General features: G+C 38.2%; 1 long non-coding RNA gene across 1 annotated transcript; it reads left to right on the top strand.

The window, feature by feature from the left end:
* Positions 1 to 12,299: 12,299 nt before the first annotated feature.
* Positions 12,300 to 16,824, top strand: LOC120746197. The gene is made up of 3 exons (XR_005698796.1): positions 12,300 to 12,489; positions 13,121 to 13,216; positions 13,599 to 16,824. It is a non-coding gene; the product is annotated as an uncharacterized LOC120746197 (long non-coding RNA).
* Positions 16,825 to 16,877: the final 53 nt, after the last annotated feature.

The following is a 16,877-nucleotide window of genomic DNA, read 5'->3' as shown; positions in this document are numbered from 1 at the left end:
CTTGAGAAATCTTTCACAGATTAATTTTTTATACTTTTATACCTAACATCATATTTTACAGCAGGCGTACTAATTTTGAATCACAATTTGTTGCTACTTCATCAGGTACACCTGTTCAGCCGAATGTGGCATTGTTGTTTTTGCTGCCAGACAAGCTAATCAAAGTTATTGAGAAACTGCTGGTCTACTGAGAATTTCCAATACAGCCATCATTTGGTTTTACAGACAATGGTCTGTAAAAGAGTAAAACTACAGTGAGTGTCAATTCTCTAGGATAAAAAATGGCTTATTCAGAGGTCAGAGAACAGTAGCCAGACTGCTTTAAACTGATATGAAAGCATCAGTAACTCAAGTAAGCACTTGTTGAAACCGAGGTATGCAGAAGAACATCTCGGTAGCAACAGAAGACCACAGCAGGTGGCACTGTCAACTCAGAGCACGAAAGAGAGGCTACAGTTCATACAGGCTAACCAAAACTGGACAATAGAAGAGAGAAGGAACATTCCCTGAGTCTCAATTTTTGATGCAACATTAAGATGGTAGATGGGTCAGAATTTGGTGTAAACAATATGAAAGCATGGATCCATCCTGCCTTGTATCAATGGTTCAGGTTGATGCTGAGGGTATAATAGTGTGGGGGTTATTGCTACACTTTGGGCCCTTTAGTACCAACTAAACAAGTTTAAACACCACAGCCTGCGTGAGCAATGTTGCTGACCAAGTAACATGGTGTCACAAGGCTTTCCACACTTAACATAATGTCACATTTCAAACATGACAATGAGTTCACTGTACTCAAATGGCCTCCACAGTCACCAGATGTCAATGGTGGAACGGGAGATTCACATCATCGATGTGCAGCCGACAAATCTGCAGCAACTGTGTGCTGTCGTGTCAACATGGGCCAAAATCTCTGAGGAGTTTTTCCACCACCTTGTTGAATCTATGCCAAAGAATTAAGACAGAATTAACTCTTAATTCTGTCTTAATTAATGAAGAAGCAAGTCAGGTCTGCAGGCAAAAAGGGGGTTCAAACCAGTACTAGTCTCTTTCTTTTAAAATACAGAAGCATTAAAAAATAAACACAGTCTCTATGAGAATAACACAGTCTTATTTTTGAGCTTTAAAATGTTCAGATTTGCAGACAATTAGCATTAGTTTTGGCCTTTTAAAAGTCGTGTTGTGCAGCATGAAAGCTGAACTCTCCTTGCATTGTGTTTGCATGAGCGCATCTCCACACACTAACAGACACGCTTGCTGTTTGGTCGTCTTTTGGCACATGTTTGAGAAAGTGCCAGCCAGAGTTACGTCTGCACAAACACACACACACACACATCTACACACAGGGTTCGACCGAGGGCCTGGCATGGATCCCCCACTCACAGGAGGCAGCGGCGTCCCTCAGGGATCCATAACCAACCAAATAGCTCTCAGAGAGAGAGAAAGAGCAGGAGCAGCTCGCTCACCCAGCTGGGCCTCAGCACTTTCTCACTCTGTGTGTGTGTGAGGGGAGGAGAAGGAGGATGGTGGACCAGATGACGCAGGCAACTCTTAGAATACAGTGGATGAAATGAGGTCGATCAGCTGATCTGTGGATAGAATATGGAGTCTCTACTGTATGGCATTTGCACTATATGACATGTTAATAGTAATGCTTCCAGGTACAGTCTTAAAGCCTCTTTATTGTCCCACTTTATTTGTAGTCCTAATCTCCCAGTTCCATAAATTGATACTAGTTAACAAGCTATAGTTCCTTCTTAAACCACAAGCGCTAAAGTATGTCAAAAGGTTATTAAAGATTGTTTTTTCCTCTTTCTTTTTGTGGTCCTTCAATAGAATTCTTATTCTCTAGCAACCCCTGTGCTGATACACCTGTGTTTTCAGTCTAAAGATGGAATCTAGTTTGCTTACTTTGCTAATATCAGTTACTCACTACCTACCATTAACCATCTTCTTCTAATTTGAGTGTAACTTTATCAGGAGAGGTTCTTGTGCTTTAAAAACTTGTTTCAAGAATAAAATCTCATACACGTAATATCAGCCCACCCTTAAAATCTAAAAGCTTTTATTCCTTCACAATATTAAAAGGTTTCAGTAAACTGCTGCACCATTAGGTTTGAATCTTCAGTCTAGAAATGGAAACTGTCTCATATATTTATGCTACAACTTAGCATTACCTATCCTATCACTTTCCAGTATTAGGTTTACTGTCAGGAAGAGTATTTATTCCTCCTTTATACAGTTAAAAAGGTGCTATTACTTTTAAAATTCCAGTCCAATAGAGTAATCTAGTTGGCCTGCTTTGTTAATAGTAGTGCTGATTTATACTTTAGCGCGACCTTAAGTATTTTTAAAACTTGTTTTAAGTATAAAATCTTTTACACTTAAAATCATCCAACCTTTAAAATGATACATTTTACTACAGAACTAGCATGCACATCAAAAAATCTAAACAAAGCTACATAACACAGTAAGAAAACTTAGTATTTGATTAATACTTAAAATATATTTATTTAAAAAAAGAGTGGCTGGTGGCTTGTTCCTTTGAAACATTCAAAGGTCTGTAGAAATCATTGCGTTGTTTTTAGTCTAAAAGTAGTCACTGGCTAGTATCCCTTACTAATATTAGCACAAATTTATGCTAGAAGATATTTAGCGCTACCTAGCATTAACTCTCTCATTCTGATTTTAGTTTAACTCTGTCAAGTGCAGTCATTGTATTTTAAAAACGTATTTGATGTATCAGGTCTTATACACTTAATCAAAGAGGTGCAGTTAAGTTTAAATTTTCAGTCTAACAGTGGAAGCTTGTGCGCATACCTTAGCGCACATCTATGCTAGGTGACGTTTAGCACTACCGAGAGTTAACCAAATTGTTCTCATTTTTGTTTGACCTTTTGTAAGAGGCGTTATTGTTGATATTCAGCATCACTTTAAATGGCAGCTAGACCTTAAAAACTTTGAATTTAAAGTATTTTTTATTTTATCCCTTGCAGAGTATAAATAACATTTTACAAGGGCTTGTGCTGAGGTATTTTCAGACTGTTTAATGTTTTTTTAGCTAACCTAATTTCCTAAATTTTGCCATTGTTAATAAGAACATGTTTTTTATGACTTGCCTGGTTAAAAGTCACATTGATTCATTGTGCTATTATTTGGGACAAAGTGCTATAACATGAAAGTATAACCACGGTCTGCTTCAACTTTAATTGATACCTCTTCAACACATTAAACAGATTTTAGTAAATAAAGCCATAACAGTTTTTTTCTTTCTGTTGATAGGTTCAATTAATTTGGAAAGGTTTTTGCTATTATTTTTAACACTAGATTTTCTGATTAAGGACCTTTAAATAAATTAAACAGGTAAAATAACCAAATGTAGAAAGCAGTGCTTAAAGACTGTAAGTCAATAAAAAGAAATGAAGCTTTCAGTTTGCTTTGAAAAAAAGTAAAATCCTCCCGAGTGAAGATGCCGAACCTGACTAATTTGTGTGTGTTTTTGGAGTCTGGCATATCAAAATCTCAGAATACCTCTGAGCTTTAGTAACACTTTTTGCCCCAGATGCAAATCCAGCCCAGTGACAGTCAACCTCACAGACATAAACATGTTTGGTATGTTAGCATACCAAAGTCCCTGATGTATGAGGGTTTGTGCAGTTGTCTACCTCCTTTATTTACCCAGTCACAGGATTTAATGTTCCTGGGGGTTTCAGCTAGTCATCACTTTTCTCCAAACTAAATATCTTTGAAAGGGTGTCTGCAAACTTTTTTGTCATATAACGTAAGTAAGTAAGTTAATTAATAAATGCCTTTGGAAGGTTGCTGTATATAGATTGCTGAGTTGAGGTATGTTGAGATTAAGATAAACAGTGCATAAATAGGAGCATAAACATAAAAGAATAAAGAAAACTGGCACTCGTTTTTCAAATCAAAATGATTTAAATGACAGATTTAATTTTAATGCCGAGCAACTTGCTTCTTTCTGTCTTTCTTTTTCTTTTTTTTTAATCAAACAAGGACACCAGGGTTTAAAAGAAAGGACTGACCTCCACAGTCAGGCTTTCATTTCCTTTTAAGAGAAAGTGACTTTTAACAGTTCAAACTGAGCTGTTTCTGCAGCTTTTTTTTATGGAGGCTAAAGAGATCTGGACTCATGTGAAGTGTCTTTGTGAATCAAAATGTGATATTTGATCATTGTAATGTTATCTCCAGGAGTCTGAGGCTTCTGATATTGTTTTTATTACAGCTGGGTGTTTTTAACGTGAGAAAAATCAGAAAGTTAAAAAATCAGCAGCACAACGTTCAAAGCTTAAAAAGAAAAAGTGGGGGGGGGTTGTTTTTTTTGTTTTTTGGGGTTTTTTTTAGGAAGGATAGAGCATCTTTAATAACAGAGTAAAGGTAACGGTTCTGAGACCAACAAGTTCCATGTCATAAGCTCCAGCTGATTGGGGTCAAAGGTCACATAGAGCCCCTGTGAGACTCCACTTTGAAAAAGGTTGCTGCTGCTGGTTAGAGTTGTGTGTTTCCCGGTGTTGGCCTGCCCTCTACTGGCTGCTTGGTGGAAGTGTTGCACATGAACTTCAGAGGGAAACTGCTGATTTAAAACTGCATGTTTTTGTTTTCCTTCAGCCCTTTACCGCAGCATTTTGCATGTTTTTAATTCAGTTTTGTGTATTTTTGCATCATTCTTTCCGTTTCATACTGCTTGCTGTCCTCTTCAGAAACATTTAGAAAAAGACAGCCTTTAAAGAGGGTTAAAGGGTCACTGCAAAACATGTAAACCTTCACGCCCAGAATATGTGTCAGGATGTAAAAACTTTGGGAAAAGTTTTCAATCCATTTAGTTGATTTAAAGTAGCATTAACATATTACGAAATACTCCACATCTTAAACTATGTAAAATATATATTTGTGTAAAACTATGGTGAGAACAGGTAAAAGTGCTCATTTCTTGCACATATGTATAATTTATATATGTTTATATGTAAAATAAGCACTGTGCAGCTTTAGGTAATTGTAAAATATTTTGTATAATTTCCCAGTCAGATGTTACAGCAGCTGTTCCCCATTTCTGTGAGTGTAGTGGAGTAATATTCAAGTAAAAGCATCAGCACTGAAAAGTTCCTTTGGATCTTGATATTTGTAACAACTCAACTTTATAAAATGTGCTACGGGTATAAAAGAAAAGGTTCTTTTAACTGCTGGACCTGACATCTGGATTTGTTATAATAAGCTTGAACTAAATATTTTTTATCTATCTGGGTACTCCAGCTTCCTCCCACAGTCCAAAGACATGCATGTTACGTTCACTGATGACTGTAAATCATATGTAAGTGAGCATGAATTGTTGTCTAGGGTGTACCTTGAGGGCTCCAGCCACACAAGGTTCAGTCAAGCTTAGCTGTGTAGTACAAAGCAATTCAGGGTGAATTACAGAGGCACAGAAAAAAACTAAGCAGCTGAGATTTTTCTTTACAGCAGTTTAAAAGACGATGGCTTTAATAAGGACACTAATGCGAATAATATACAGCACATAGTTAACTCAGTATGTTGGTGTCTGCAGCTCCAGTTAAGGATGGGTATCGAAACCCGGTTCTTGTTGAGAACCGGTTCCCACCGTTTCAATTCCTTGGAATTGTTTGACATTTTTGCAAACGATTCCCTTATCGATTCCAGTCGCCCCGAATGACATCACCACGTTGCGGAGCGTCAGTTACCTGGCAGGAAACACGGCGGCTCAAACGCTCAAAAGTTTGGTTATACTTGCAAAAGGGCAACTTGCAATACTTGAAAAGTAGATATTTCATTTAAGGGAGGAAACACTACGAATATGCAAAAGCATTTGCTCACAAAACACGCGATAACCTTAAATGAATGTCGTGTTTTTAATTCCGCTGCCTAGGACTAGTGAATCTCAACCCAGCAGCAGCGGTAACGTTTGCACGTCCTCTCCCGTTAATGTGGCAGGTAAATAATCAACTAACAGTGCATATTATGTTAGCGCGATCTGCCTTATTACAAAACCTGCCATTACTGTGCGTTTAGGTGACCATGATGAGCCAGACAGCCAGAGTCTGTCTGGCTCAGATGCTGGTAGTTCTTGCTGCAGTCTACCGGTAGCGTCTCCTTTCAGGCCAGGATAGACGAATGTCACCGAGCAGTGACTAAGTTTGGGGTAAAAGGCTTGCACCCATTTGCCACAGCAGATGCCCCCGATTTTCGGTAAGTGAATGTGTTTAATTGTAGGCAGGGACATTACTGGATATTCTTGTGTAATTGCTACAGAATAATTTATGTTATACTTTGTTATTGCTACAGAAGAATATTTATTTTATTATTTTACATTTACAATTTTTTTTCCTGGGGACCCCGTGACACCCCATTGAAGAGCTGTGGATCTCTTAAGGATCTCTTAAGAGCTCACTGTTGGGTTTGTAAGGCCATGTTACTCCTAAATTTCTATCTTGTTCAAAGAGAAGATATAAAACAAAGTTCTAAGCTGTTCTCCTTTTTTAAAAAGAATCGATAAGAGAATCGATAAAGAATCGAATCGTTAAAGAGAATCGTGAAAATCTTATCAATACCCATCCCTAGCTCCAGTGTTACACTTCGCTCAAGGATCTCAGCGTCTGCTCATCTGTGTTGATCGTCCAGCTCAACCTGTTGTTTATGTGGTTACTTGTGCTCCTCCACGGTTCCTGTAGTGGTCTCCAGAGGTCGATCACCGTTTCTCAGAAGCAGATGATTCCTCCCAGACCACTCCATAAAAATCATCCATTAATGCCCCTGCTCATCACCAACTAATACAGTCTATCTCATATGCTTGTGTTGGTGTTTTTTGGTGTCCAAAAACAAGGGGGCGGTTAGGGTTGAGGGTTAGGATGCTAGTAAAGGTTACAAACTGTGTTACCTAATCGGTCATCTTATCTTTTAAGAGTACATCCTAGTCTTCTTTATTGCTTTGCCTCTATGATGTGGCTAGTGTATATTGCTAACTTAGAGAACACGAACAAATAGCTTTTCGTGAAAGTTTCACGTTTTGCTCTGAGACAAGTTTGACAATTCACTCAAATCCTTACGTGAAAGCACCGTGGTATCACTATTTTTATATTAATTCAAACTGCATGATCTTTTCTTATAAAACAAAAAAAATCTACTGGAGTAAACAGAGAAAATCTTACAACAAAATACAGGCTTCAGACTGTAATAAAAAAAGTTGTTCTCACTATTACAACACACGAGACTTTTTTTCCTGACTTTTTTCACGTGTTGCTTCAAAACCGGTTTAAGTTTTTACTCTCAAATAAACCCCTTAATTAAAAGTACTGTGGTATCACTACTTTTACATATTGGACATTGCTGAGTCGTCCATATTGATTTAAAGCTGGACTTTAAGTAAGTTTAATAATGTAGCACATTTAAGCACAACAGACACTGGCCTAAGTGCTGCAGCGCAAGTAAAACAATCAATGATAATACAATAACAGATGAAGACAATACAACTTTTTACCATGAAAATGATGATAAAAAGTAAAATAACAGTAGTAAAAAGAGATGAACTGGGGAAATTGATACAACAAACTGAAAATAATCTGAAAATGAAAAAGTTAATAAAAAGATGTTTCCAGTTGAGATTTGAATACTGTGATGTGAGCAAGAGGACCTAATCTGAGGAGGAAGATAGTTCCAGAGTTTCGGAGGTACGCCTGGGGATTCCCAGTCACCTGTAAAAGTAAATCTGGAATTTGGAATTTGGGACTAGAAGTTGCTGCTAAGTGGGCCAAAGTGAGCGGCATGGGCCTTAGGATTGTAAAAGATCTGATAGATTAATGTGAACAAGTCTGTGCATTATGCTGAAACTGATCCTGTACTTTACAGGAAGCCAGTGAAACGATTCAAGAATGGATGAAATTCAATCACACGTCCGTGTACCTGTCAGCAGCACCATTTTGAACCAGCTGCAATCGAGATGTGAGTGTTTTGCTCAGTCCAGTATATGATTAATTTCAGAAATCCAGTCTGGATGTAATAAAAGCCTTAATTGTACTTAAAAGTCTTAACATTTATTTATATTAACTTGAATAATAGGAGTGTTTTTTAATGCTGTATTTAAGTAAGTAAGTAAGTAAAATTTTATTTATATAGCACATTTCTAGATAAAAGATCACAAAGTGCTTTACAAGGTATATCTTATATATCTCTCTATCTCTTTACTTGGAAGCAAACACTTCATGGAATCAGCAACTTTGATTATCAGTTGTAAATTTGAGGCAGAACGCGTTCAGAAAGATTAAGTTTAACCGCTAACTCAGACTTGTTTGGTCAGTCAGGCTCTGATGAAACACAAAGTCACATGTGTGAATACCAGTGACTCCAAATATCACTGGTTATAAGCTTTAAAAAAGGGTGATGTATATTGAGCTCACTGTTCTACCCTGAAGGGAGGGAGTTTGTAATTGGGTCCATTTTTTGTCTGTCTGTTTGTTAGCGGTGTAGCACCCACAGTTTTCAAGATATCATGTTCAAATTTCGTGTGATGGTAGATGGTAGATACCAATAACAGTCCGAGCTGATTTAATTTAGGTGAAAATTGGGTTAAGGTTGCACCACAATGTTTTATGGATCATTTTCAACCTTCATAGGCCTTGGAGGATATGACTACCTAGGTTAGCTAAGTATTTGAATTTGACCTTCACTTTTAGCGCCCAAGGTCAAAGCTGGCCTCGAAAAAACTTTTTAAAAAACACAGTAATAGATCATATGAAAGCGCACGGAGGTGTCATCGCAGTGTAATAAAAACATCATAAATAAATCAAAGTTGTAGTACAGCCCTTGACTTGTGCTCACTTTTAGTTGGAAACTGTTGCTTGAAATCTGAACTGAACCTCTGCCCTGGCACTCACATCTCCTCCTCCTTCCACCGCTTCCTCCAAGAGTTCAAGGTCGTCGTGTGGCTATTTCCAGCTCGTCTCCGCTTTGATCCGTGTCGCAAAATGACAAGGTAACGCAACTCGGGGGGTCAGCTGTGTTACAGGAACGTGTCCACGGATCGAGAGAGAGGAAATCAATCCTGCCTGACAGTGTCTTCAGGATACACTGACCTGACTGAACCATCACGCACACACTCATGCTCGGATAAACGGGCGAGCTCACGCAGATGTACACAAACAAACACTCGCAGTTTAAATATAGCGCTCACGCTCTCTCCAGCTGTCTGTCAGCGTGACACAGACGACCTCTGTCAGCTCCGGTTTGTCTGTCGTCTTGTAAAGGTGCATCGGAGAGACAAGGTGTCTGCACAACAAGTTGATCTCAGACTAACCGTGTCTGAAAAGATGTTTTCAGGGATGAAGGGGGGCAAAAAAAGGAGAAAAAAAAAACAGAACAGCTGGGATTTAATATAATTTCAGGCTCAGATTAGAGACACTAAGCTTATTTCTTATACCAGGCTGATGATATCAGATGAACTGCTAACAGGGGACTTCCCCTCGCTACTTGTTCTGATTGGTCCCTACATGTTTTCTGCAGAGGTGGTACTATACGGTATTATTTTGTTTATTTTTACCACCTGATGTGACAAAACAACCATAGATTTATTCTTTCTTTCTGTTGTCTTTTCATTTATCCTGTCACCTTGTCTTTGTTTCTTTTTCTTGACTCTCTTTCTCTCCTTTGTATTTCTCTTTCACTTTCTCTTTTACATTCCTACACTTTCTTTTCTGTTTAGTTTTTAATTTACTTTGTGTCTTTATCGCCTTCATTTTGTCTTTGTTGCACTCACGCTTTCTTTTTCTACTTTTCCTTTGTTCTTTCTTCCTTTCTATCTCTTTCCCCATATCTATTTTTATTTCTTTTATTCTTTTTATCTTTTTCTCTACTTGTCTTTTTTCTAATTTTTCTCACATTTTCTCTTTTTATTTCTTTTTTTCTCCATTATTCTTTGTTCTTTTAACCTCTTTTCCTTCTAACTTCATCTTTTTCACTTACTGCTTGTCCCTGCTTTTCTCATTTCTGTACTTTTTCTTTGCTGATTTTTTTCTCTCCTCGTGTTTTGATTTTTCTTTCCTTTTCTGTCTTTCTTCGTCTTTCTTACATTCTTACTTTTTTTACTCTTTATGTTCTTGAACTTTCTTCCTTTCTTGTTCTTTTCACCCCTTTTCTCTTCCATCTATCCCTTTCCTTCTTTGTTTCTCTCTCTTTCTTTATTGTTTTTTCCTCCTGGCTGTTCTTACTTTCTTCTTCAGTCAGTCTGCAACATGGGACCCTCCAACTCTCACATGCTCAATACATGGTAGTAAAAAATCTGCAGTAAACAGTCAGAGAGCAGCCTCGGGTCACCTGGTTGACAAACATAAAATCCACCGACAGGTGAGGCAGACAGCTTCTTCTTAAACTCCAATGTTCTGCTGGGAAACCTTGTGAAGGTCTTACTTTGACAGCTATACCAAACTCCCCAACAAAGCATAAGAATCCTCCAAGGCCTCAACCAAAAACTCCACCCTCCTGGTGCTACCCACTGCTGGCGTCCCCCAGAGGTCCCATGTGGGGGTTAACACAATATAAGGCTATATTTTGTTTTAGTTCTTTTCACCAAGCAATCTTTCGTGATTAAAACAAATGCACTGACTCTAATCTAGAAAAGTCTGCACAGACGTTACAATCAAAACATTGCTGAAGTCTGACAAGGTTGCACAACCCCATCACGGAAAAGTGGTGCGAAAAGCCTTTCATATACCTTTGTACTTGCATTCCCACTCTCTACCTTTCCATTTTGTTGCACACACACACCCCATCAGCAGAGCTTCTGTTGTGTCTGCAGCCAAAACAATACCCGTGAGCAGCGGACGCCATTCGACTCCCCTCACAGGTCGCCGAGCACTCCCTGCTAGCTAATTACAACAGGGTGCGTGTGTCTGTCTGCACCCCTCCCTCCTGCCTGAAAACACAGGGCATCTGCAGAGGACGGCGGGAGGGTTGCGCCAGGGTTGCGAGGGGGACGTATTTCTGACAAATGTGCCATCTCCATAATTAGCTGGAAAGCAACATATGAAACATTAAACACGCCGGGCGCTGACGACAATCAAAACATTTCATTTGTTGTCAATTATTCATTACTTTGAAGGTTCTGAAGGGGTCGTTAATATGGAAATAAGCTTGCGATGCTAACAAGGTTGTAGTATCTGATTCCAAATCATCTGAGCACAGAGCGCCCCTTCCCTTGCTTCCTTTCTTTTTTCCTTTTTTCTTTTCGGCTAATATTTTGCCTTTTTTTTCTTGTCTCTATTGTGATTTCGTCTCTTATTCATGAAGCCTGCTCTTCAAACAAAACCCTTGAACAACAAGCTGCTTTTATCCACTTTAAACTCCATTTGATGGAATTCTTTGATAGCTCCGAGTTCAGCTCTGCCTCAAATGAAGTTAAACCACCCAAAACTAATCTAGTCCCATTTTTAAAATTTTTTTTATTTCACCATTTTCATTCTTTACCTGACTCTATTAGTGGGTGCTTCCCCTCGGCGGCTGTCACAGCAGACCTGCCAAGAGAGCGGTCAGTAAAGTTCCCGTCTGTAGCTTTTCACGGTTTAGTTGCTCTACAATTAATTAATGGGATGAAAAAGTCCCACACAGCACCTCGCCGCCTCTGGAGCAGCAGCAGCTACCTTTGCCAGCTGTCAAATTGGAGAGACGTGGACTGGAAAAATAAGCCCGAGGCTGTGGCTATTTAAGGTAATTAGTTCTGATTCATGCAGCTCTCAATCCCTATTACCTGTTAACTGCTGCCACCATCAACCAGCGTTCAGCCTGGGGAGTTCAGCTTTGCGTGTGCGTTCATGTGAAGACTGAAGGCACGGAAAGCAGAAGGATGCCAGAATCCAATCAAAAGTTTGCGTTATTAAAATATGACCAGTGATGTTTTCTGGGTGAGGCAGAAGTACAGTCAACCTGAAATAAAGGTCGATTGTGTTTGAGTGAACTTTTAGGAAGCTCTTTTGTTGAGTGCTCTTAATCAAATTGGATTCTGAAGCTTCCTGTTCCTAAAAATCTGACATTTATGGGATAAAACAGCCGAACATCACGGTTTAAGTTTATTTTCTGCTTAACCAACCCGTCAGGAGACTTTATAAAGTGCTGTTTTTTCTTCGCTTCATTCATGGCATGTAGTACTGTGCAAAACTCTTGAGCCACCCCACATTTCTTTATATTTTGAGATTTTCTTGTCATTTATTTAGTTCTCCAAGCTTTTGTTGTGTTTAACAAGTAGGCCAATCCAGAGAGAGTTGACAGGAAAGCAGGATATTAGTGAGGGGGGAATGACACACAGGACATGGGTGAACTTCAAACTGGGTCATTGTAGTAGTTTTTGGAATATGGGTCACCTGCTCAATCGGGGAGCAATAGTGGCAACCTGTTTTCCAGACTTCTTCAAAGACATTCAAAGCTCTTTTTTGGGTGTTTCTGCCTTTTGTTCTGTTCTCTGCAGTGGCCCATGTAAGATGCTGGATTTTTTCCTGTCTTAAGGACTTGGCTTTCAGATACTGTTCATCTGCTGTAGATACATTTTTTTTAAGAAAGCACAGCACGTCATGCTGAGATATGCCAAGTTTTCAGCTAATAGCGCTTTGAGAATCACCTTGTTGGTGCAAAAATACTATTTTTATGTCTGAAGAAATGGGAACAAATGATGCGTTTTTATGACTGGCTACAACACCTAAAGATCTAATTACATGTAGACACAACATTGGTTCTTTCTTTGAGTTAGTTTCCAGTTTAACTTAAAAGAGATTAACATTTGGGGATATCGGACTCTTTTACATCTGCTTTGACTGGAATCTATAAAGTACCGGTATGTGATAACCAATATTAGTTTGTGCTGCAATTTTAATCATTTGGCAAGATTTTTTATGCATTCCTACTCTTAGTATTGGAAGTACTATTCAAACTCATTATACTGTATGTTGATATAATCGACATACAGTATAGTGTTGTATAATCAATGTGTTTGCAAAGATTTAGAAAATATAAGCATTTACCCATTTACTCATACTGGGTACCGGGTAGGACATCTCTTCCACTTTGGAAACTTTCAAACAGCCTCTGTATTTTGTCACACTTGGTATAGTCCTGCGCCCTGAATACAACTGCCACTTCCTGTTTGCCATCCTGGCCTTTTACCTGGATTTGTTTGGGTGAAGCACAAGGAAACAAAACAATTTGGGTAAGTATGAATGTGAATCTGAAGTCGGTTTGACTGAATGTGCAGCTCTTTCATTAACTTATGAAATTTATTAGAAACATAAATGTTTAAAAGGTTTGCTAGAATAAATGCTACCCTACAAGTTCTGTTGTTCAGCTGAAGATAGCAAATGAAGTATTTCTTTCACATCTGAACCTATTTCTGCCTCTAACACTCATCTACATCCGCTCCACCCTGCCTGCACTCTCTTCTTCACCTCTCTTGCACTGCAATGTCTGTTGCTTTGAGTGGTTGACCCCTAGTATTTAACCTCATCCACCTTCAACTTTCCACCTGTCTGCCTCTCATTCACACACATGTATTCTGTCTTGATTCTACCGACTTTCATTTCTCTTCTCTCCAGAGGATACCTCCACCTCCCCAGTCTTTCTTCCACCTGCTCCCTACACTCACTGCAGATCACAGTGTCATCATATTCCATGGAGACTCCTGTCGGACCTCATCTGTCAACCTGTCCGTCACCTTTGATGGGCAATGTATTAATATGTCATCGGCTACATCGCCATGGGATAATGTAATGTTTTTTTAAGTACAGCATTTGCAAACAATGTTAATAGTTCATCTACGGCTTCAGTATTTGGCAAAGTAATTTTATTAAAAGTCATCCACAAGTAATAGTAATAGTTGTGTGTTTGCAGAAAACCGTGTTCCCTCACCTATCAGGTCAGAGGTTTGATCTGATTTCTGGCCAGCTTGCAGTCTTTCATGTGGATGTTAAACTCCAAAGTTCATTTTTGTCTCTAAAAGCCGAAACTATCTTTTTGCTCTCTGACCTACTAAGCCACACGCAAGCAGCTTTTGGAGCATTTTTTACTTTGGATATTGGACTTAAAAAGTTGTGTTTTAACTGTCAGTTGATCACACAACCTTGAACTCCTGCCAGACCACACCATGCCCAAGCTTTTCTTGGAACTGTGTAATTTTCACAGAGTTGAGCAGTACACAGAATTCACTGGCTCATGGTGACATATTCATTGAGAAACTGAGACTTCATAGTGCGAGTCTTTCTATCTTTTTAGTGCTGGACATTACAGTTTAGAAACCAAATTTTAACAACAAGTTTAAAATTAACTCTGGAGATATTTTTGTCTTGGTGCTACCCAAGCTAAGCAGTTTTTTGCCCCCTACAGCTTTCAGTCTTTTTCTGAAGCTCATCTAAGAAAACATGTTAAAAACAGAGAGTACTGAAGTATCTTGACTAAAACTCTGACCTGAATTGGAGTATTTAGAGGTGTAAATATCTCACTGTAATGGCAAAAAAGCTCTGTCACCATTGGAACAGCTTCACAAATGTATTTTAGAACTCACAACATTGCATCTCTTTATTTTATGTTCATTCTCCTGAAAATACTTCCTGATCTTAACTTAAATACTTACATTTGAAACTTTCATATGTAAGTCACTGTAAGTTAGTTATACACTGCCCTTCCTCTAGGGCAATTTATTTTAGCAACAAATTACAATCTACTGCAATAATTTTAACTTTTTTTAATTTTAGGAAAGCTCAATAACATGTTGGAAATACTTCTTCTATTACACCCATGTTTTGATGTTTAAAAATGTTTTAATCTACCCATAAGTGCTTAGATTTGGGGTATATTTCTAATCCTCCTCTACTGATCATGAAAAACCTTTCAAAAGTGCCACAGTTTGTTTTGCCTAACTAAACCTTACTTTGCCCATTCTTTGATCAAAACTGTCCACTTCCCTCAGCAAAGACGGAGCTACTTTGTATTTTTTTTTTTCCCTGCATGTGTGTGTGAACCCAGCAAGCCGGCGGTCATCATTAAGACAGTAAATCTGCATATTCCTTCTCTCGCTCTCTCTTTTTTTTTCTCCATTTTACAGTACAGTCACTGTAAGGTTAAGTAGCCCCAGGAAAGACAATACCAGCCACTCTTCAATTATTTATTCTCACATCATCCCAAAAAGATGACAAATGCTAATTTTGGTCCATTCCCCAGCTGGGCATCCAAGTGCTCATTAGTTTTAAAGAAGGTTAATCCATTTAGGTTTTGCATATTGATATGCCAATTATGTCTAATCGTGGAATAGGCATCCGTCAAGGTAATAGTGCATAAACACATGCAAGAACATTAGGGAGAAGTCAACGTTATAATAAAGTAGGTGTTAATTGGTAAGGGGAGGACTGTCGGCTAACTCATGTGTGTAATGTACAGACGGGTGAGGAAGAGAGAGGGGGAGAAAAAAAGGGTTTCATTAGATTCCTCCCTCACAGCTCAAATGAAAAAAAAAATGCTGTAATTTGCAAACCTCATGCTGTGAGCTCGCTGGGTGTCGTGCCCAAATGCTCCACCGAAGAGGAGGGTCACAGGGGTGAGGGGAGTGAGAGCTACGGCAGCATTCTGATACGGGCTGTTCAAAGAAAGTGTTTTTTGCAATCATAATGTGGGATCTAACTTTTGTTCAATATAACTGCATCATGGTGTTTCCCCATGTGCTGTTGCGCTAAGCCATGACAATAAGAAACATGTCCTCCAAATTTAAAAAAACTAAATTTTAATTTGCCTTTTGACATAGAAATCACTCATCAATCATTAATTATTAATAAATTATATATAAGTGTACAATAAACAACCATGGGATTGTTTCTTAGTTTTCTCCTACTTATACAAATAGTTCATTATTTGAATAGCATCGAACTTTTGAGAATTGTCACTTTTTTAATGAGATGTTTATGATCATTTATATAGAAGAAATATACAGAAATATAATTGGTGTGACACCGGTGTTAACACCTTAACACTAATAGTCTGTTTAGATGTGATAAATACTACGAGAAAAGACTTGTATAACCAGCAGGTAAAAATAGCAATAATAATAATAACTAAGAAAAAATCATTACTGATGTTTTTAAATGTACTTTTTCACACAGGGCCAGGTACTTGAGTTATCCTTGTCTAATATTACATTTTATTTGATCAAATAGCAACAAGCTAATAAATCAAGAATGGTTCAAATACTTTTTCACACTTTTTCACATCACCATACGTATAAGAAAATATATTAAATATCTATTAAAATCAAAGGATTTATATCCAATTCACTATTTTAAATGCAAGATGATACATTTCACATCGCTGTGGTGTCATAAAATTGTGTAAATACAGTTTTCTTGCCATTACTTAAAGCCACAGCTTTAAAACTGAAGGTTAGTTGTCTCGTAGCATTTGGTCACATACCGATTTCATGGTGTAGTCTTTGGTTGACAACATGGTAACTGTGCCAACCTGCAGGTTGAAGAAGTCTATGAAGCACTGATGTACTACTGATGTACTAGTAGTCACAGTTAGTGTATCTCCTGTCAGAATCAGCTTTATTGGCTGAAAACCACAACGGCAATGGATAAAATTGCGAATTTGGGACTTTCCAAAGTAGTGGGTGGTGCTTTGGTGAGTACATCCATCTTTTATTTTACTGCAGCTAGTCATGTATTCAGTTACTGTTCATGCAAAAGCCCTGTGTCATATTACATTAATATACTTTATTAAATAATAAAAAATAATTTTCAAAAAAACAACAAGATTGCAAAAATTTGCAATAAGGCTTTAAGTACTGGTGTGTTAGGTAGGTAAGCAAAACAAGCCATATTTTATGTGCA

Source organism: Simochromis diagramma, unplaced genomic scaffold (assembly GCF_900408965.1).
Source record: "Simochromis diagramma unplaced genomic scaffold, fSimDia1.1 OVJJ01000107.1, whole genome shotgun sequence".
NCBI lineage: Eukaryota > Metazoa > Chordata > Actinopteri > Cichliformes > Cichlidae > Simochromis > Simochromis diagramma.
This window is presented reverse-complemented; position numbering and strand designations above follow the sequence as displayed.